A 23,024-nucleotide genomic window follows, 5' to 3' on the forward strand; every position below is an offset into this window, starting at 1 on the left:
AGGTACTCAAGGTACCCTCCGCCACACACCGTCAGGTGTCTTGCGGAGTATGGATGTAGATGTAGATGTAGATGTATTTAATAAGAAACTTCCCTTTGTATCCGAGAAAACAGTGTCCACAAACGTTGAAATAGATGAAATTTGTATCGTCTATTTTTTAATATTAGTCCAACACCTTCTAGCCACCGATTTTGTCGTTAGGTGGTGAACTCACTTCTCATTGCAGTTTGTGATTGCAGTATGGGGACATCCTTCACACTGATTATCTTCAAGATAGTTATAGAATTTTTAAATTAAGCGCGTCGAATTCAAGTTTATGCGCTTAACACACAAAACTACTACTTCAAAAAGATTTATAAATAAAATTATTCCCCAAATTAAGTTAACACTTGGCTTTTGTTATCATCTTATATAATAAAACAAAATTTCGTTGCCATCATCTCCATGTTAGTCCAAGCAGCATTTTTTTCTTATCCTGATACAAGTTCCAATTGTTAGGAACAAACGCACATTATGTCGGCAATTTTAGCTATATCATAATCTTAAGAACGAAACCGATGAAAGTGCTTCAGAAAATATCTCTGAAGTTATGCGCTCGAAAACGTTTATACCTTCACACCCATAACATTAAGAAATCCTTGTTAATACCGTACATACGTATTAAGTGCGCTTTCGGAACTGTTCACAGCGGAAGACAGTAAGAATGTAACGCAAGCACTGCTCTGCTCTTACAACTGAGAGAGATTGTGAGATCATTAAACACAGTATTTTAGTAAGTAAATTAAATAATATAACCAGTTACAGAAATTTTAGACTGGTGCGCATGCACCTTCATCGGACCGTCGGATAAGGAACAGTGATTGTGACAGCGGCCTCTTACTTGTAAGGAGTGGGATTCTAATATGTATCACGCCACTCTAATTTAGAACTCCTTGGTTTTCTCAGATTACTTCAAGCGATTACCGGAGTAGTACCTGCAACTAGTCCGCAGCTCGTGGTCTCGCGGTAGCGTTCTCGCTTCTCGAGCACGGGGTCCCGGGTTCGATTCCCGGCGGGGTCAGGGATTTTTCCTGCCTCGAGATGACTGGGTGTTGTTGTGTCATCATCATCATCCATCACCCTTACGGTGGGAGGAAGGCAATGCCAAACCACCTCCAGTAGGACCTTGCCTAGTAAGGCGGCGCGGGTCTGCCGCGTCGCTCCCCTACACTCTGTAAAGGAGTATGGGACTTATCATCATCACCTGCAACTAAAGTACTGCCAATTTATACCGCCATCCTTGTCCAACACAGCTTATGTTTCCTCTTTAATGACCTCAATGTCAGCGTGACTACTCTCTAATCCCTTTCCTTCCCCTCCTCTTCAACATTGTGTAAACTGGCAGAAACTTTTCAGAGAACTCTAACGAGCAACGAGCGCTGCACTGCATTAGGGTTTCAATGAGGAGCCGAATCTGTGATCGCGGCCATCTCGCTCGAATCAGGCAACACTACAAAAACATTAAACTGAACGCATTTCAATAACGCATTTCAATAACGACGATGTCACGGATGAAAAAAATTTGCAACGAATATATTATTGCGCTTACAATGTTCAGTGCATTATTCGATGACGTTACTAAATTGCAGCAGCATATTCTCCAGTTACTTAATTCCACAATGCCTCAACGCAGAGAGCAAGACGCAAAGAACATATTTCGTTGCAGAGTAGGAAAACAGGTAAAAGTGTCATCAACCTGAATTTTGGTTTGAACATCATATTGCTCTACTACGCACGATCCTATTGGAAGTGATATATCGTAGCCTTCCTCCAACTTTTGAACTACCAGGCAGTTATTGGGGGAACTCCGAAACACGGCGCATCTCTTAATTTTTTCACATTAAAAGCATTAGCAAAAATGGAAGAAGAGGTAAACGACAGATACAAGGCCTAGGACTGACCGGAGATGGAACCCCACAACTTTGTAGTAATTTTCTTTGTACATACAGGGTGTTACAAAAATGTACGGCCAAACTTTCAGGAAACATTCCTCACACACAAATAAAAAAAAGGTGTTATGTGGACATGTGTCCGGAAACGCTTAATTTCCATGTTAGAGCTCATTTTAGTTTCGACAGTATGTACAGTACTTCCTCGATTCACCGCCATGATTCCATACGAGATACTCTACCTGTGCTGCTAGAACATGTGCCTTTACAAGTACGACACAACACGTGGTTCATGCATGATGGAGCTCCTGCACATTTCAGTCGAAGTGTTCGTACGCTTCTCAACAACAGATTCGGTGACCGATGGATTGGTAGAGGCGGACCAATTCCATGGCCTCCACGCTCTCCTGACCTCAACCCTTTTGACTTTCATTTATGGGGGCATTTGAAAGCTCTTGTCTACGAAACCCCGGTACCAAATGTAGAGACTCTTCGTGCTCGTATTGTGGACGGCTGTGATACATACGCCATTCTCCAGGGCTGCATCAGCGCATCAGGGATTCCATGCGACGGAGGGTGGATGCATGTATCCTCGCTAACGGAGGGCATTTTGAATATTTCCTGTAACAAAGAGTTTGAAGTCACGCTGGTACGTTCTATTGCTGTGTGTTTCCATTCCATGATTAATGTGATTTGAAGAGAAGTATTAAAATGAGCTCTAACATGGAAAGTAAGCGTTTCCGGACACATGTCCACATAACATATTTCATATTTTCTTTCTTTGTGTGTGAGGAATGTTTCCTGAAAGTTTGGCCGTACCTTTTTGTAACACCCTGTATACAGTTCAACTCCATAAAATTTTTCATTACAGTAGTCTTCCAGTTTCGTAAATGATACACTAATTCATCGAAAGTATCCGAACACATGATAATGGGGATTAATATGGAGTGTGTCCATCTCTCGCCTTTGTGTCAGCTTGAACTCTGCTCGGGACACTTTCATTGTGGTGCCTGAATGCCTGCGGAGGAACGGCATCCCATTCTTCCTCAAGTTGCGAAACCAGATAAGGTAGTGCTGTTGGACTTTGGGTTCTGCAGAAAAGTCGACGTTCTTACGCATCCCAAAGATGCTCCATTGCGTTTTTGTTGGAGCTCTGAGTAGGTCAGTCCATTTCAGGAATGTTATTGTCCACTGTGGTATCGTCCAGAGATCGTACTGCCACATCAAAGTCGACAACGCGAATCGATACCTCAGACGTTAGGGACGGCTCGCTGTAGTCCGCGACGCCGTCTGGGAGGTGCTCCAGAACACCACGCCTCTCCCCCAGTATGGTAGTGCCCTCGCATCAGAGGTCAATATAGAGCTGAGCTAGGACGAGCTCTTCCCAGTTAGAGACCTCGGCAGTCAGTAACACTGAGTAGGACAGCGTTCTTGAAGTTTCAGGTGGATAAATATTTTAGTCAAGGTTCAAAACTGCAGTTCAAGAGAATAGTTTGTTAATTAGCGCTTTGATGAAGCTTTGCTAGTTCATAACAGTTGTAAATTATCCAGTACTCCGGTATCAAAGAAGTGTGTCGAAGTTAAGTAAATCTTTTGTTTATTTATGTAACAAAGTGAACGGATACTTCATGTGTTCTAGTACGACGTATGATGATCCTCCTCACAGATCTGTCAAAGAAACCGCAATTGTGGCCGGAAGAAAGTACGTAGATTGTAACTTAAATAGTGGTAACACTGCTGTGGAGACACTATGCAATGGAATCTACTGTTGTTGCTAATAGCACACGTTGTTGGCATACCTACCTTACCTCAGAGCAAATGGATTCGCCCATCCCACGTCACCGGCGTGCGCACAATCGAGGGAAACACAGTCACTTGTGAGCGAGCGGTCTAACGTAACGGTGTCGCTATGTTTTCGAAACAGGGACAACAAAGTTGGATCAAGATGGAATGTGCCAGAGGTCGTACAGCATGACAGTGTCATCAAGGTCTTCAAGAGGCGTGCGGGGAATTGCCGTACAGAACAGTGGCACGTTGGGTAAAAGCTTTCAACGAAGGACGGCAAACTGTGGCAGACATGCATCGGGCAGGTCGTCCTGGCGTCTCTGAAGAAGAAGTGCATGCTGCTGCCACGTTAGTGGACAGTGATCGACGCCATACGATTCGTGAGCTCGCCCACGAAACCGGATTAGCGTATACGACAGTGCTTCGCATACTGAAGGAAAGCCGGGGCATGCGAAAAATTGCGTCACGGTGGGTTTCTCATGACTTGACGGAAATTCAGAAATGGATGCGTTGCGACGCTGCTCATACGCACTTGGACAGCTATGAGTGCAAAGGGGAGGCTTTCTTACGCCGTATCATAACACTAAATGAGACATGGACCACGTCGTACGAGCCAAAACTGAAACGCCAATCCAACGAATGGCGTCATTATGGGTCGCCGCGAAAGTCGAAAGTGCGTGAAAGTATGGTGAAAGTTATGGTGATCCTCGTGTACGACTGTGATGCTGTTATTCTAACGCATTACGTTCCTCCACGGCAGACCGTCAGTGCACAGTATTACTGTTCGTTTTTGGAGCATCACCTGCGAACAGTTTGCGAAAGAAGCGGCGACACTTTCTGCGCAACTCACCCGTCATTTTGCATGACAATGCGAGGGCGCATGCAGAGCAAGCTGTGGCTACTCTGTTCCGTCGATGGGACTGGGAAGCACTGTACCATCCACCATACTCCCCGGACTTAAGTCCTTGTGACTTTGATTTCATTCCGAAGATGAAGGATCCACTTCGTGGAATTCACTTCAGAACTGTTCCAAAGATTCGACAGGCAGTAGACCGCTCCATTCGCACTGCTAACGGCATGCTACGCCTTCCACGTCGCTGGCAACGGATTCTACACAACGCTGGTGACTACTTTGAAGGGCAGTAATAGGTGCAAACATGTAACTCTTTTGTATCGATTGTGAATAAATAGTTGCCACTATTTAAGTTGCAACCCTGGTAGTTTCGTCTGGTCACAAGATCTGCAAACCACTGTCTCAAAGATTCTGCTTTATGACAGGCGTGCATTGTCATGCTGATATAGCCGTCTCCGAACTTTTCCTCTACTATACGGAGTACACAATGCTCTAAAATGTGTTCATATCCTTCCACATATAGTGTTTTCTTAAGCGTTATAAAGGGACCACACCATAACGACGAAACACACACCCATACCGTAACATCACCTCCACAGTATATCACTGTTGCTGCTATACGTGATGGCAGATGACGTTCTCCAGGCGTTCGCTAAACCCAAACCCTTCCATCGGAATGCCCCATGATACAGCGCGATTCATCATTCGAAATCACTAGCTTCCATTCATCCTCTGTCCAGTCGTGTCGCTCTTTACATCACCTCAAGCAGCGCTTAGCACTGACCGCAGAAAAGTGTGCGTTATAACGAGCTTTTTGACCACTATAAATCATTCTTTTTAACTCCCTGGGCCCATTGTCATAGCTGGACTTTTGGTAGTATTTCGCAACTCGCGAGTGATTCCTTCCGCTTGTTTCATGCGATTTTCACAGCTACCCTCCACAACGCTCGACGGTCCTTGTCCGTCAGACATGACGTCTGCCCGGTCTTCGTTTAGATGTGATTGTTCCTTTGCGTTTTCATTTACCAGTCATATCACCAACAATCCACTTGGGCAAATTTAGAAGGGTTGAAATACGCCTGATGGTATTGTTATTAAAGTGACAACCAATAACTAATGTACGTTCGATGTCACCGAGCTCTCCTAATTGATCCATTCTGCAGTTACGGGTTCTCTACTGACAACACATGGTAGATATAAAAAACGTAGACATACAAAATTAAAACACACGGAACCGTTCACGGGCGCAGTGTCCAAAATGAAAACGTTCGGAAAAGTGGACACGCACAGAGATGGCAGAGACGACACACGCGAACGATGGAGCACAAACGATGAAACACTGGAACACTGGAACACGAACACGACGGCACACACAAACAATAGACGATGATGTCTGGCGCGCGAAAGTTCACTATACTTGTACGATTCCGGGGACCTGTCAAAAAGGGGAAAAGGTGGCGGAGGAGGGAGAGGGAAGAGTGTAGATGCCAGTGTCAAAGGAGATTGGGGGGGAGGGGGGAGGAAAGAAGGTAGGGGGTAGGGCAGGGCCGGCCAAACGCTGCACAGTGTGCAGACGTGCGGAAGTGCTGCACATGTGCGCACGTATGCGACAGGGAGCGACAGCGACATCTGTTATTAGACATGTGTCCTAAATGAACGGCGGCGGCTCCACTTCCCTGTTTATGTGGTACAAGCAAGAGGAAAATTGGTCATTAAACCGATTGTTTCAATGTATACTTACATTTAGGTCTTTTTTTTTTTTTAATGTGTGAAGGGCTACGCTCAGCTGAAGTCGATAAAACATAACATTCATCTAATTGTCGGTTATTAAGCAGATTTCAGACGGAACTGATGAAAGATATAGCAATAATGGTATTGAAATAACAGGCGATCATCGAGAGGTCTGCAGTTATCATTCTGTTCAGAGGTCAGTGAGAGAGAAATTATGTGGGTGTAACTGAGGGCACCGAGAATCAGTTATAGGAAACCTTGCACTAGTTTAATGTTATTTGAAATCATGAATAAGATTCGTTGGAAGTCGCTAAGTGCTCTCTTTCTTAAATACTAACTCAAAACCATTACGCGTATTTACCTGCCGTCAGTCAAGCTTCCTTAATAAAAACCCACGGTTGTTAACTGTATTACATGTCTTACTGGGTTAAACTGTTAACATAAAAGTAGATGTCTCAATGAGTAGACTATGACAGTATTTTAAATGTTTAATACGCGAAATACCTTCCCATGGTTGGCTTGCAAGCTGTGGAAAGAGCACTAGAATGCGCCGGTAGAGAGTATCCCAGCAAGTGGATAAAGCGACATCTGTGCGTAGAAACATGCACTACATGAACGCTGACGGCTGCGGCGTGCACGCTGTGACCCGGAAGTTGCACGTGTGCAGGAGCACCGCACGCGTGCAGAATTTCTGGCCGGCCCTGGGGTAGAGGAAGCCCAGGGGGGGGGGGGGGAGGAGGGAGGGAGGAAGGGAAGAGGGAGAGAAGGGAGAGAGGGTGCTCTTGGGAAAAAACACAAGGTGTAGTAGAGGAGGATCAAAGTTGGTAGATGGAGGGGATGCGGGCATCATCAGAGAGGGGGAGTTGGTGGAAGCCACCTTGGGCGAGGGTATGGAGAGTGGAGAGATGGAGAGCCGATGAGATGTGGGAATGCAGACGCGGCAGCGGATGGGGGTGGGAGAGGATGGAAGAGACAAGCAGCTGAGGGGGATCAAGTTTGCGGGAAGTGTAGAGGATTGCGGACGCGGCAGCGGATGGGAGTGGGAGAGGATGGGAGAGACAAGCAGGTGAGGGGGATCAAGTTTGCGGGAAGTGTAGAGGATCCGTATCCGTTCGCTCCTTTTATGCGGGTGGATCTGCCACTCGTAACGTCGGTTGATCAATGAACCATTACTTAGGAGTGTCTGGATACTTTTGATCAGATAGTGCAACATATACGAGGCTTGCCCAGAAAGTAATACATGGCATTTTTTTCCTCAGCTGAAAACAATGCTACGAATGCGAAACGTTACGTATGTATTACCTGAAGTCTTCTGAGTGAGCGCGCCAAGTTTCCATCACTTCCGACAGATAGCGTAGTTGCAGGACAGCTTCAAAATGGCATCTGTAGGTGCTGTACGTTACGAGCAACGTGCCGTCACTGAATTTATCACTGCAGTGAAAGAAACTGTGGGGAATATTCACAAACGCTTCTGCAAAGTCTATGATCCCGTCGCAACGAAAAACGCCTTTGTTTTAATGATTGCCACTTCACGTATCATGTCTGTGACACTATCTCCCCTATTTCGCGACAATACAAAACGAACTGCCCTTCTTTGTACTTTTTCGATGTCATCCGTCAGTCCCAATGATGCGGATCCACACCGCACAGCAATACTCCAGAATAGGGCGGACAAGCGTAGTGTAAGCAGTCTCTTTGGTAGACCTGTTGCACCTTCTAAGTGTTCTGTCAATGAATCGCAGTCTTTGGTTTGCTCTACCCACAATATTATCTATGTGATCGTTCCAATTTAAGTTGTTTATAATTGTAATCCCTAAGTATTTAGTTGAGTTTACAGCCCTCAGATTTGTGTGACTTATCGCGTAATCGAAATTTAGCTGATTTCTTTTAGTACTCATGTGAATAACTTCACACTTATCCTTATTCAGGGTCAATTGCCACTTTTCGCACCATACAGATATCTTATCTAAATCATTTTGCAAGTCGTTTTGATCATCTGATGACTTTACAAGACGGTAAATGACAGCATCATCTGCAAACAATCTAAGACGGCTGCTCAGATTGTATCCTATGTCGTTAATATAGAACAGGAACCATAGAGGGCCTATAACACTTTCTTGGGGAACGCCGGATATTACTTCTGTTTTACTCGATGACTTTCCGTCTATTACTACGAACTGTGACCTTTCTGATAGGAAATCACGAATCCAGTCGCACAACTGAGGCTATACTACATAGGCACGCAGTTTGGTTAGAAGACGCTTGTGAGGATCGGTGTCGAAAGCCTTCTGGAAATCTAAAAATATGGAATCAATTTGACATCCCCTGTCGATAGCACTTATTACTTCATGAGTATAAAGAGCTAGTTGTGTTTCACAAGAACGATATTTTATGAATCCGTGCTGACTATATGTCAATAAATAGTTTTCTTCGAGGTACTTCATAATGTTCGAATACAGTATATGTTCTAAAGCCCTACTGCAAATCGACGTTAGTGATATAGGCCTGTCATTCAGCGGATTAGTCCTACTTCCCTTTTTATGTATTGGTGTGACTTGAGCAATTTTCCAGTCCTTAGGTACGTACATTTCTGTGAGCGAGTGGTTGTATATAGCCGGACGAGGTGGCCGAGCGGTTCTAGACGCTACAGTCTGGAACCGCGCGACCGCTACGGTCGCAGGTTCGAATACTGCCCCGGGCATGGATCTGTGTAACGTCGTAGGTTAGTTCGGTTTAAATAGTTCTAAGTTCTAGGGGACTAATGACCTCAGAAATTGTCCCATAGTGCTCAGGGCCATTTGAACCATTTTTGGTTGTATATAATTGCTAATTATAAGCTATTTTATCAGTATACTCTGAGAGGAACCTGACTGGTATACAATCTGGACCGGAGGCCTTGCCTTTATTAAGTGATTTAAGCTGCTTTGTTACACCGAGGATATCTACTTCTATGTTTCTCATCTTGGCAGTTGTTCTTGATTGGAATTCAGGAATATTTGCTACGTCTTCTTTGGTGAAGGAATTTCGGAAAACCGTGTTTTGTTAGCGCGCAGTGAAGGTATTGATTGTGTCTTGCCACTGGTGTGCTTTATGTATGACCAGATGAATTGTTGAAGAAAAGAAATGCGGTGCATTACATTCTGCGCAACCCTTGTAGATAGTAAGGAGCCATTTAAAACTAATACTGTGAATGTTTCTACAGGAAACATGTTACATTCTAATACGATGGTGTCCCCAGTGGGACAAAGTGCCGACATTCCACGGCGTCTGGGTTTAGCAGCCTTACTTGAGACAATACAACAACGGTCAAGGCAATAACGCGAGATCGATGCAGGGTCATTATCATATCAACGCGGTTGTTCAGATGCATCATCAAGGAAAACGCAGCGTATGTTGCCCGTGACTAAGGCCGAAGAACAGGCGGCAGCTTCTGCTGGTGCTGCTGACCTGTCGCCTCACGTTGCTGAGGCTGGCAGCCACTACAGACCAATGGCGCCGACGTCGTGTCGTGCTGCGAGGCGGCCCCTCGGCTCCGCGACTGCGGTGGCGGAGTGTACGTTCCTTCCTTCGGCGTCATGTAGACCCGAAGACCCCTCGCCCCGCTCGCGTCACTGTGACGAAACGCGAAGGCGGCTGTGCCCGGAGTATGAACACTGCCCTCGGACAGCAGTCGGCTGGCGGCAAGTGTTATGGCGCCGAGTCCCGTTAGCGACTCCGAGTCGAAGTCGGCAGGTGCGTACGGCAGTGCCACCAGGCCCTGTGAACAACTTACAAGGGAACCTCTCCATCGCACCCCCCTCACATTTAGTTATAAGTTGGCACAGTGGATAGGCCTTGAAAAACTGAACACAGATCAATCGAGAAAACAGGAAGAACTTGTGTGGAACTATGAAAGAAATAAACAAATATACAAACTGAGTAGTCCATGTGAAAGATAGGCAACATCAAGGACAGTGTGAGCCCAGGAGTGCCGTGGTTCCGTGGTCAGCGCGAGCAGCTGCGGAACGAGAGGTCCTTGGTTCAAGTCCTACCTCGAGTGAAGAGTTTACATTCTTTATTTTTGCAAAGTTGTGATCTGTCCGTTCGTTCATTGACGTCTCTGTTCACTGTAATAAGTTTAGTGTCTGTGTTTTGCGACCGCACCGCAAAACCGTGCGATTAGTAGACGAAAGGACGTGCCTCTCCAATGGGAACCGAAAACATTTGATCGCAAGGTCATAGGTCAACCGATTCCTACACAGGAAAACATGTCTGATTGTCTGATATACTCTATATGACACTGGTGACGGCATGTGCGTCACATGACAGGAATATGTTGTCGGCCCATCTAACTTGTACACTAAGCGCATGCGTAAAATGATTCTTCTACCTTGTCCGATTTAGGTTTTCTTGTGGATGTGATAATCACTCCCAAAAAGTGATGAAAACATAACAGTTTGTCACATAAACTGCAACAAATGAATGCAACAGTTTCACAGTCGCACAGTTTTCCCTGTGCTCTGTCAAAACATGTTTTTAACGTTTTCAAATTTTTCCGTTTAGGTGTAGCGTCCCCATACTACGGCGCAGTTACCTCGCATCGGACGTACGGACGGACAGATAATAATTGTCTGAAAATAAAAAATTAAACTTTTCACTTGAGGGAAGAATTGAACCAATGACCTCTTATTTCGCAGCTGCTCGCGCTAACCAAGGGACCACGGGGCTGCGGAGGTCAGGCAATCCTTGATGTTGCCTATCCTGCGCATGGACTACTCAGTTTGTATATTTCGCTTATATTTTCATAGTTCCACACAACTCCTTCCTGTTTTCTCTATTGATCTGTGTTCAGTTTTTCAAGGCCTATCCACTGTGCCAACTTATAATTCAATCTGAGGGGGTGGGGGGGGGGGGGGTGCGATGGGGAGGTTCCCTTGTTAGTACAAACGGCAGGTGCAGCCCGGTCTCGCACCCGTGGCTGCAGGTGGCAGAGCCCAGTTGTCTGTGTGACGTCGCTCCGGCATCGTGGTGATACTTCTGGCTTCCGCCGGTGACGAGTGATGCACGCCCTAAGGGGGAACGACAGGGTGACGGACGAAAATATTGCTCAAATTCACGATTTTTTTCCTCCGTACTGGAATGTAGTAGACAAGTGGGGTTTGCTGCAATGTAAATGTCGTGTAACTAGGGCCTCCCGTCGGGTAGACCGTTCGCCGGGTGCAAGTCTTTCGATTTGACGTCACTTGGGCGACTTGCGCGTCGATGGGGATGAAATGATAATGATTAAGACAACACAACATCCAGTCCCTGAGCGGAGAAAATCTTCGACCCAGCCGGGAATCGAACCCGGGCCCTTAGGACTGACAGTCTGTCGCGCTGACCACTTAGCCATCGGGGGCGGACTGCTGCAATGAATAAAGCATAACTGACGTTTTTATCGGTACTTTTATTGAAAAAAAATAATATCTTCACTGTTTAATTGGGATTTTCCCAGGCAGTTCTGAAAGGAGGTAGATCGACGGTTGTCGCTGTAACTCTGGTTGTGCTTATTTGCAACATGGAATTAACATATTACTCTGAGCCTTGCAGACGTAAGTTTAGTTAATCTGAGGAATTTGCAAAAAAAAAAAAAAATGCGAAGTTATATGAAAAATGGGTATTTTTTGGACTCCTCTTTTTTGAGCGAAAAAATGCTGAATATTAACATAAAAAAATCAGGTACGAAGAACTGAAGAGAATGTAATTTGCTTCAAGGGAGACCAAAAATCACTAAAATCGTATGAAAATTGTAGCGTGAGCGACGACAACCATACTGAAAAACATGGTTTTGAGAAAAACACGTTTAAAGTTTGACAAGAATTTATTATATAAAAAAGGGACAAAACTTGTAACTTGTGGGATATCATCGATGCCTGGTCCATAAATTGTAACGCCCTGCTAGTGGATGGCCGCTGTCTGCCACTTTCACCTGATAAGCCCTAATTTTCATCCTCCAAGCCCTTTCCGTCGCTGAGCGCATCGTCGCTGGTGTCTCTATCTTCACAGAATCGGCGCATTTCATCGCCGATTTTGATTTGAAGGGCAGTTGCCACGTGCATTAATGCAGTATGGCCTACATTGAATAGACTTACGGCCAAATTTGAAGCAGTGTTGACAATTTCGCTTCGACTGGATATTATTTTTGGAGCGTATCTCCAAATGAAACTATTGAAACTTTCGTTCACATTTTGAGTAAAGCCGCCCAAACAACGCTCCAGAAAATCAGGTTTACTCAAAACCGTAAACATCTCACTGACGCAACGAAGGAAGCGTGAGCGCGGATCTGGTTCTCTAACGCCTAGGCGTGACGCGCAAGCTCGCCTTTGAATGCTCACAGAATCGTTACTTTTTGGAGTTCGCCCATAACATTTCTGGGAATAATTCTTCAATGTACATACATTCGAATTCTGTAATAAAAAAATTCGAGTTTTCTCAAGAGTCACACTGTCGTACCCCCTTAAAATGTAGACTTATTTATATGCCTCCAGTGCCCATTTGTTTCGTTAAGCCTGCCGCTGTGGCAGAGCGGTTCTAGGCGCTTCAGTCCGGAACCGCGCTGCTGCTACGGTCACAGGTTCGAATCCTGCCTCGGGCATGGATGTGTGTGATGTCCTTAGGTTAGTTAGGTTTAAGTAGTTCTAAGTCTATGGGACTTATGACCTCAGGAGTTAAGTCCCATAGTGCTTAGAGCCATTTGAACCATTTTTTGTTTCGTTAGAACCTGGCGCCTAGTCACGTTGCCAAAACAAGAGACTTGCCCTGCTGTGGTGACACGGCCACGCTTGCTACACGGTTATGGCTGTGCAGCGCCATTTACTGCTGAGCTCTGTTATCCTCGCTGCACATTTCACTGGCGTGTCTGTTATTGTAACCCACACGTCACTACACTAGCGACTACTGGCCCAGTCGCTGTTAACGCAACGCTCTCTGGTGCTTCCATACTACCTTCCCTTACTGTTGTTAAAGACTAATAATTTCCGACCAAAGACTGGGTCACGGCACTACAAAGGCTAGACACAGTGTTACACTATATCATCGTGACGTCTTCGTGTTTTTTCAGGTGTGTTTAACTGACAGACGAAATGTAATGAACTGTAAACCACACATACATATACACGTAGGCAATAATTATTATTACTTACCTTAAATCGCCAACTCTTCAGTATCATCGAGTGCTTAGACACCACCACCTAAGAGCCCTGACACATTATGGTTCAAATGGCTCTTAGCACTATGGGACTTAACATCTGAGGTCATCAGTCCCCTAGACTTAGAACTACTTAAACCTAACTAATCTAAGGACATCACACACATCCATGCTCGAGGCAGGATTCGAACCTGCGACCGTAGCAGCAGCGCGGTTCCGGACTGAAGCGCCTAGAACCGCTCGGTCACAGAGGCCGGCGACACATTATGAGGTGGCTTGGTCACTACTTGTATGGCAGTTGTTGTAACCACAACCAACAGCGGGAACGCCTTGGGCCGCGGACCGGAGCCGCCAGGTGAGGAAGCCGCCGGCGGTGGAGCACGCACCACCGGGTAAAGACAGGACGAGTCGGACGACAGACCAACGACAACTGACAACAGCCGACCACGACCGACTATGAACTACACAACAAGGAAGAGATAAACAACGGAGGCTTGTGGAAACCACAACACCAAACACCAAACGTAAATCCATTCGGAACCAGAGCCAGGCAAATGTCAACAACGAGCAACGACCAGAACACAGTACCGCCGAGATAGAAACGAAATCCAGAGCCAGTACAAGACTGGCTGGACTAGGGTCTTTTTTTCTTCTTTATTGTTTTTTTCAAACCCGTACAAACAGGCAGGCTGTCAGCAGCATGTTACGCCACTCTTCAGCCATAGAATAGATAAATAAACAACAGAAAGAACACACATAAGTGACATAACGGTGGGTAATAAAACAGTAGACACATAAGGACAAACACAGAGCCGTTCACACTCGACGATAATCCACACTACAAACTGTTGACACGACGCACAAACACTGAAGATGGCAATGGCACAGGCGAACGACGTAGTGCGACGGTGAACGCTGAACACTAAACACGACGGCACACACGAGACACTTATGGCGATGATCTCCGGCGCGCGAATGTCCACGTAGCATGTGCAAGTCCGGGGACCTGCCAAGAGGAGAAGAAGGGTGAGGGGGGGGGGAGAGGGGAGAACAAAGATGCCAATGGCTGAGGAGATGGGGGGAGGAGTAGAGGGACAGGGGACTGGAAGCCCGGGGGAGGAGTGGGGAGAAATGGAGGAGGGAGGGAAGAGGGAGAGAAGGGAGGGAGGGTGCCCAAAGGAGCAAACACAGGAAGAGGGAGGGAGGATCAAAGTTGGTAGGAGGGGTAGATGGAGGGGAGGAGGGCATCATCAGGGAGAGGGAGCTGGCGGAAGCCACCTTGGGAGAGGGTAAGGAGGGTGGAGAGATGGAGACCGGGTGGGACATGGGAATACAGGCACGGCAGCGGGCGGGGGTGGGAGAGGATGGGGGAGACAAGCGGGTGAGGAGGATCGAGTTTTCAGGAGGTGTACAGGATCCGTATCCGTTCAAGGAAAAGGAGGAGGTGGGGGAATGGAATGAGGTCGTACAGGATCCGCATGGGGGAGGGGAGACGGATGCGATAGGCAAGGTGGAGAGCATGGCGTTCAAGGATATGAAGGGATTTGTAAAAGGTAGGGGGGGGGGGGGGCGGAGATCCAGGCAGGATGGGCGTAACAGAGGATAGGGCAGATGAGGGATTTATAGGTGTGGAGTATGGTGGAGGGGTCCAGACCCCACGTACGGCCGGAAAGGAGCTTGAGGAGACGGAACTGGGAGCGTGCCTTGGCTTGGATTGTCCGGAGATGGGGGGTCCAGGAGAGGCGACGGTCGAGGGTGATGCCAAGGTACTTAAGGGTGGGGGTGAGGGCGATAGGACGGCCATAGATGGTGAGATAGAAATCAAGGAGGAGGAAGGAAGGGGTGGTTTTGCCTACAATGATCGCATGGGTTTTGGAGGGATTGACCTTGAACAACCACTGGTTCCAACAAGCGGTGAACCAGTCAAGATGGGATTCGATAAGGTGTTGGGAACACTGCAGGGTGGTGGCAAGGGCAAGGAAGGTGGTGTCATCGGCAAACTGGAGAAGGTGGACGGGGGGTGACGGCGGTGGCATGTCCACCGTATACAAAAGGTACAGAAGGGGGGAGAGTATGGAGCCTTGGGGCACACCGGCAGAGGGAAAAATGGTGTAGGAATCCGTGTTATGGATGGTGACGTAGGAAGGACGGTGGGAGAGAAAGGAGCCGATAAGACGGACGTAGTTAATGGGAAGGGCGAAGGTTTGGAGCTTGAAGAGGAGACCGGAATGCCATATGCGGTCATAGGCTCGTTCGAGGTCCAGGGAGAGGAAGATTGCGGAGCGATGGGAATTTAACTGTTCAGAAAGGAGATGAGTGAGGTGGAGGAGAAGGTCATCAGAACAGCAGGACGGTCGAAAGCCACACTGGGTAACGGGAAGAAGACGCTGCTGGTGGAGATTCTGGTGGATGCGTCGGGTGAGGATGGATTCCAGGACCTTGCTGAAGACCGAGGTAAGGCTGATGGGACGATAGGAGGAGACAGCGGATGGCGGTTACCGGGTTTAAGGAACATCCCGATATGGGAGGTTTTCCACAGGTCGGGGTAGTAGCTGGTGGACAGGACTACATTGTAGAGCCTGGCCAGGGTGGAGAGGAAAGAGACAGGAGCTTCACAAAGGTGGCGGTAGGTGACACAATTGTGACCAGGAGCGGTGTTGCGTTTTGTGCGGAGTGTAGCAATGAGATCTTGTGTAGTGATAGGGGCATTGAGTTCCGTGCGTGCAATGTTGTCCAAGTACTGGAAACCAGGTGCGAGGGGAGGGACAGAGGTATCAGTTCGATCGTGGACATCCGGGAAGAGGGAGTAATCGAATTGGGGATCGTCGGGGATGGAGAAGACATCGGAAAGGTAGGAGGCAAAGTGATTGGCCTTACTAAGGGTGTCAGGAAAGGGGTGATCATCATGGAGAAGAGGATAGTAGGGGGAGGGTTTAGTTGCGGTAAGGCGATGGAAGGCTGACCAGTATTTGGACGAGTTTATATGTAGGGTAGCATTTAAACGGGTGCATGTCTGTCGCCAGTCCCAGCATTTCTTAGCCGCGAGCAAGTTTCGGATGTGTCGCTGGAGGTGCCGGTGGCGTCGTAGTGTGTCCGGGTCACGCATGTGGAGGAAGGCACGGTAGAGACGGCGGGATTCACAGAGGAGGAGGATGGCCTGTGGGGGTAAGGTAGGGCTGTGGGGGTGGATGGCGACAGTAGGGATGTGGGCCTCCACGGCCTCAGACAAGGTCTGCTGGAGAAAGGTGGTGGCATGGGTAACATCGTCAGGGTGGTGGTAGGTGAAGGGGTGGCCTTCGACCCAGGTGGAGAGGGCATCCCGGTAGGCATTCCAGTCGGCACGGGAATAGTCATGGACGTACTTCGGGCGAGGGTGATTACGAGGGTCGGGTCGGGGGAGGACAGGGAGATGGTCGCTACCAATGGGTTCCAGCAGGACATCCACCGCTATGCGGCCAAGGAGGTTGGGCGAGGAGAGAATGACATCGGGAGTGGAGTTGGATTCGGAGCAGGTGTGCTGGGTAATGGGGACGAGGTCGTCTTGGAGGGTGGAGAGGAACCGATGCCACTGCCATAACTGGGTGGCGGAGCGACTATGGATGTTGAGGTCGGCGGCGATCACGTAGAAGGAGAAGGTACGATCAATGTGAGAGAGGAAGTCGAAAGGAATAGGGGCGTTAGGCCAGGGAAGAAGAGACTAAGGATCAGGTGTTCGGTTGGGTCAGGAAGGAGAGGTTGGAGCCGAACTGGGATCTGGCGGTGGTTGCCAATGGCAACTCCGCCACACGCAATCGGGAGGGGATTATCGGAGCGGTGGAGAACGTAGGGCGAAGTGTGAACGGTGTGGTGGGGTTGGAGGAAGGTTTCATTGAGGAGGAAGGCATCCACGCGGTGGGTGGCAAGGGTGTGCATGAAGAGGTTCTTGTTGGCAGGAAGGGAACGGATGTTGTTGAACAGGATACAGTGCTGTCGCGCCATGACAGGGATTTAGACGAGGGTGTCGAGACGGGAGAAGGTGAAATGGGCCTGGTTGTGGGAGTAGGTGGCATACATTTTTAGGTGGAAGACGGAATGGGCGGCGAGGGAGACCTGTTGGAGGGTGTGAGGGCGCTGGAAAGGGTGGACGTTTTGCAGGACAATGGTGAGGAACCTGCTGGACTAGGGCAGAGCGGGTCCCTATATACGAAACCGGAGGGAGTAGCTATTGGCCGCTGTCTGCATGTGGCTTAGCGGTGGCGCCCTAGCTGCGCGAGAGCCGCTACGCGGAATAGCCGCCGCGGAGGCGGAGCCCTCTATGGGCTGACCAAGTCTATTTGTTCTGCCGCGTGTTCGACTTCCGCGGCGGAAGGTACTAGAGCAGTGGTCGCAACATCCCAGCACCGGCTGAAGTGTTGTGAATTCAGAACCCTTTCTACATGACAGACACGCGACCTCAGATGCAGACTATGACGCTGTTGAGGAGGAGGAGGAGGAGATTAGTGTTTAACGTCCAGTCGACAACGAGGTCATTAGAGACGGAGCACAAGCTCGGGTTAGGGAAGGATGGGAAAGGAAACCGGCAGTACCCTTTCAAAGGAACCATCCCTGCATTTGCCTGAAACGACTTAGGGAAATCACGGAAAACCTAAATCAGGATGGCCAGAGACGGGTTTGAACCGTCGTCCTCCCGATTGCGAGTCCAGTTTTCTAATCTCTGCGCCACCTCGCTCGGTCGGTGTTGAACACTCAGGATTATTACTGAGGCTGCTAGTATACGTTCGAGGTTCTGTCAAAGCACTCTTCCATCCATCTCTCTCTCTTCAGCCGGTTTGTTGGATGAATAAATAAGTTAGAATCGATGTACGGATCCTTAACATTGGTCTAAACGATGTCGTATACTAATTTGATAGTCACTCTCGCGAATCGTTAAATGACGAGGACCCGTTAATCGGTTCTGCTTGATTTGCTTACCGATTGAAGCGAGAGATAGTACTGGACGCCTAATAAAACATATAAGTCCACATAAGTCAGCTCTTGGCATAAAAGGAAGCGGACGTTTGATAACAAATGTTTACATAGGCAACTTGGGTACATCCTGAAAGCTCGCAAGATATTTCCACTGTCAGCAGCTCCTGGGACTGGCAGCTAGCATCTGCAGAACCTCTACCTCCTTTGTCCGAAAGCTGTTCCTGTCAAAGTCTCATGTACAACACAAGTGTTCTGAGCGGCTTCCAGTGACGACTGCCGCCAGCTCCTGGCCACGACTATAGCTGCTGTGTGCCAGCCAGTCTGGATGTGGTTTTTGGGCGGTTTCCCACATCTCACCAGGTGAATACCGAGCTGGCACCCAAGTCCCGAATCAGTTACACGATTTCGTAAACATTTAGAAAAACTTTCGTTCACTTCCACATGAATAAAACTACATACAGCACTTGGAGTACCCTTATTCTGTCCCGAGGGATAATGGGGTGGCGACAGGAAGGGCATCTAGTCATCCCTTAAATTGACCATGCCAAATCCCTTAGTAACCATGTCGACCCGTCGCCGATGCGGGACATAGGAGCAAGAAAAAGAATAAGTGTTACATGTTCTTCATCTGCGTGAAAGGTTGCAAAGGTATCCACGATAACAAGTTCTGAATTCTTAATATCCTTGCGCTTGATAAAAAATGCGATGGCCTTCAAAGTATTCCTGCAATTGTAGTGGAAGTCTTAGAGAGCCTTACTTGTCAAAATAGTAGACAGATCTATAACATAAACCAGGCGGGTTCGTTTCCCACATACCTCCACTTTTTCCACCATTTTTGCTTATAAGAGTTATGTTTTTCGAATTTTCCATCATTTTCATATTTCTTACTAACATTGTTGAAATTCTGGATTTTTTCCTCCATCAGAAATATGGAAAAACTGTAAGCAGGTTGGGGAAGGAGAAAACGGCAACAATGCAAGCTGGGACATTTTATGTCTTAGCTCATGACTCACAATAGACTTCATGTAGACTAAATTGTTACAAATAGTAAAGACCTTCGTGTAATCAAATGAAATATGTACCATAAATGTTAGACAAATTAGTGAATCAGTCCTTTCATGGGAACTGAAAGTGAACATTATTACTGCAGATATTATATTATTTTGTTACTGCTGTTGCTCAATGGAATTACAATGATTATTACTACTTTCCGAAGAATTCATTTGCAGCATTTTAGGTTAACATATACTTTCGCCTGTGGTTTTCAGTAGATATTGTATTTAATGTTTTTGTCGTAGGGTTCAAATGGTTCAACTGGCTCTGAGCACTATGGGACTTGACATCTGAGGTCATCAGCCCCTAGAACTGAAAACTAACTAAGCTAAGGACATCACACACATCCATACCCGAGGCAGGATTCGAACCTGCGACCGTAACGGTCGCGCGGTTCCAGACTGAAGCGCCTAGAACGGCTCGGCCACAACGGCTAGTTTCTCGTAGGGCATATGTCATCAGTATTGAGATAAAAAACCTCATTTGTAAATAAGTTCATTAGATTTAAGCCAAAAACTCTGAATGCCGCTGCGGATTCTAAAACACCAGAAGACACCGTGCAAAAGGCGGACAAATATAAGTTCCTGGGAGAATATACGAGGGATATTCGCAAAGTAAGCTCCGATCGGTCAAGAAATGGAACCACTGTGAAAATCTAATAAATCTTTGCACATATGTGTTAGACAGTGTCTCTAGTATCCCTGTCTGTTGCATCACTTTGTTCTTTTGAGTTCTGAGCGCATGGTGAGCACATAAGGATGCGTAGAAAATAGTGTCTCCCGCCAAGTATGAGGTCCTGCTAAGAGATTTCGCCTGATGTTATGCAGCCCACATTACAGAACTGTCATACGGTTTCTACTTCGTTACAATTCTCGATCGCAATCTGCAGGGGCAATGAAAATGCTCCTGCAGCGTTTTCGATGGGAAGTTGATCACCCACACTACAGCCGGTAACTGGCTCCCTCTGTGTTTCATCTCTGCTCACATTAGCTACTGGCTATGAAGACAACGTTTACGCACAGACAACGAGCTATAGATGAGCGTAGAGAATTGGCGGGAAGCACAGGCGGCTGCCTTCTATGACGAGGGTATTGGAAAGCTGGTATAACGGTGCGACAGATGTCCTAGCTGGAGTGGCCACTATGTAGAGAAGTAGTTGGAAGGTGGAGCCAACTGTCGCAAATAAAACATTTCTGATTTTCAATGTAGTTTCCATTTCGTGATTGATCGGAGCTTACTTTCTGGACAAGCTTTTTATATACCAGAAAACACAGAAGTAATGAGGAAGTAGTAGAGAGGATGAAGAAGATAAGATCAGACTTCTGTATGACCATAAATATACAGGGAGGCTCAGCTAAGCTATTCACCTCAGGTTCTTCATGAACAGTTCATGTACTTCTGTTTTCACGTAAATGAATTACGAAAAAGTTCTCACTAAATGACGTATAATCTCTTTTCATATACATATTAATTACAGAGATACCGGTATCAACTGCGCTTTTTCAAATGAAACGATAATTATTTCTGCTGTTAGCACCGTAGTTCTGAAAGACACAAAAGCAACGGTGTTTCATTCTTCAAAATTTGATTGGCAGTTTCGCGGAAATTAAAATGTTTGGAGCATGGAATTTATCTATTTTGAATATAAAACCGGTTGCTGTCTCATGCGGAAGTTGATGTTGTTACACGGAAGTGTCCCGTCAGGCTGACGTGACTCCCCGGCTTGAGGGCGCTTAGAGAATCTACTTACAAAAGCGGGATAGTGGAGAAATATTAATTTAAGACTGCTTGACTACTTGTAGTTGGACCGGCAGACTAACTGGAATGCCAAGAACGTGGCATCCAGAGATGATTCCCAGTTAACTGTAACAATACTGCTCCTTTTCTTTTTTTTTCTCGCTCGATTGGGCCCACAGCATAGTACACGGCACAGTATGATACTTTGAAAAGGAGTGGTCCAGTGTGGCTTCAGTAAGTTTAATATTCTTTATTCTTTACGACACTGTTTCGGCCTTATTGCCATTTTCACGTAATCTGCGATTATAACATAGGTGACACTCTATGCATCATGATAGTTGTCCATGTGAATATTTATACATTGGAATTATACATTGGTATTCACGTCCAGTTTGATTTGACGTCTATATTGCATCTTAAGTAAACTGTCATTGTGTAATTCGTAGTGATTTCATGACATGTAGCAATTATAAAATTATAATCGTACAGAATACATTTTGACACTTATTTGATACATTAAGGTAACAAAAGTCATGGGATACCTCCTAATATCATGTCGGACCTCCTTCTGCCCGGAATAGTGCAGTAGCTCGACATGGTATGGACTCAACAAATCGCTGGAATTCTTCTGCAGAAATCCTGAGCCACCCTGTATCTATAACAGTCCATAACTGCAAAAGTGTTTCCGGTGCAGGATGTTGTGAAAGAACATACCTGTCGATTATGTCCCATAAATGTTCGGTTGGATTCAAGTCGGGTGATCTGGGTGGCCATATCATTCGCTCGAACAGCCCACAATGTACTTCAAACCAGTTTGAAATGTTCCTGACCCAGTGACATGGTCCGCAACTCGTGGTCGTGCGGTAGCGTTCTCGCTTCCCACGCCCGGGTTCCCGGGTTCGATTCCCGGCGGGGTCAGGGATTTTCTCTGTCTCGTGATGACTGGGTGTTGTGTGATGTCCTTAGGTTAGTTAGGTTTAAGTAGTTCTAAGTTCTAGGGGACTGATGACCATAGATGTTGAGTCCCATAGTGCTCACAGCCATTTGAACCATTTGAACCAGTGACATGACATTGTGGTTTGGGAACATGAAGTTCATGAACGGCTGCAAATAGTCTCCAAGTAGCCGAACATAGCCATTTATAGTCAACGATCACTTCAGATGCGCCAGAGGACCCAATCCATCCCATTTAACCACAGCCCACACCTTTATGGAGCAACCACCATCTTGCACAGTGCCTTGGTGACAACTTGGGTCCATGGCTTCATGGTGTCTGCGCCATACTCGAACCCTACCATCAACTCTTGACAGCTAATATTGGGACTCATCTGGCCAGACCACGGTTTTCCAGTCGTCTAGGGTCCAACTGATATGGTCACGAGCCCAAGAGAGGCGCTGCAGGCGATGCACTGTTGGCAAAGGCACTCGCGTCAGTCGTCTGCTGCCATAGCCCATTAACGCCAAATTTCGACCCATTGTCCTAAAGGATACGTTCGTCGTCCGTCCAAAATTGATTTCTGCGGTTTTTTCATGCAGTGTTGCTTGTCTGTTAGCACTGACAATTCTATGCAAACGCCACTGCTCTCAGTCGTTAAGTGAAGAGCGTCGGCCACTGCGTTGTCCACGGTCGGAGGTATTGTCTGAAATTTGGTTTCTCGGCACTCTCTTGGCATTGTGGATCTCCAAACATTGAATTACCTACCGATTCCCAAAATGGAATGTCCCATGCGTCTAGTCCTAACTACTATTCTGTGTTCAAAGGGTGTTAATTCCCGTCGTGCGGCCATAATCACGTCGGAAACCTCTTCACATAAATCACCGGCGT

The sequence above is a fragment of the Schistocerca serialis genome, chromosome 3, assembly GCF_023864345.2.
Source record: "Schistocerca serialis cubense isolate TAMUIC-IGC-003099 chromosome 3, iqSchSeri2.2, whole genome shotgun sequence".
NCBI lineage: Eukaryota > Metazoa > Arthropoda > Insecta > Orthoptera > Acrididae > Schistocerca > Schistocerca serialis.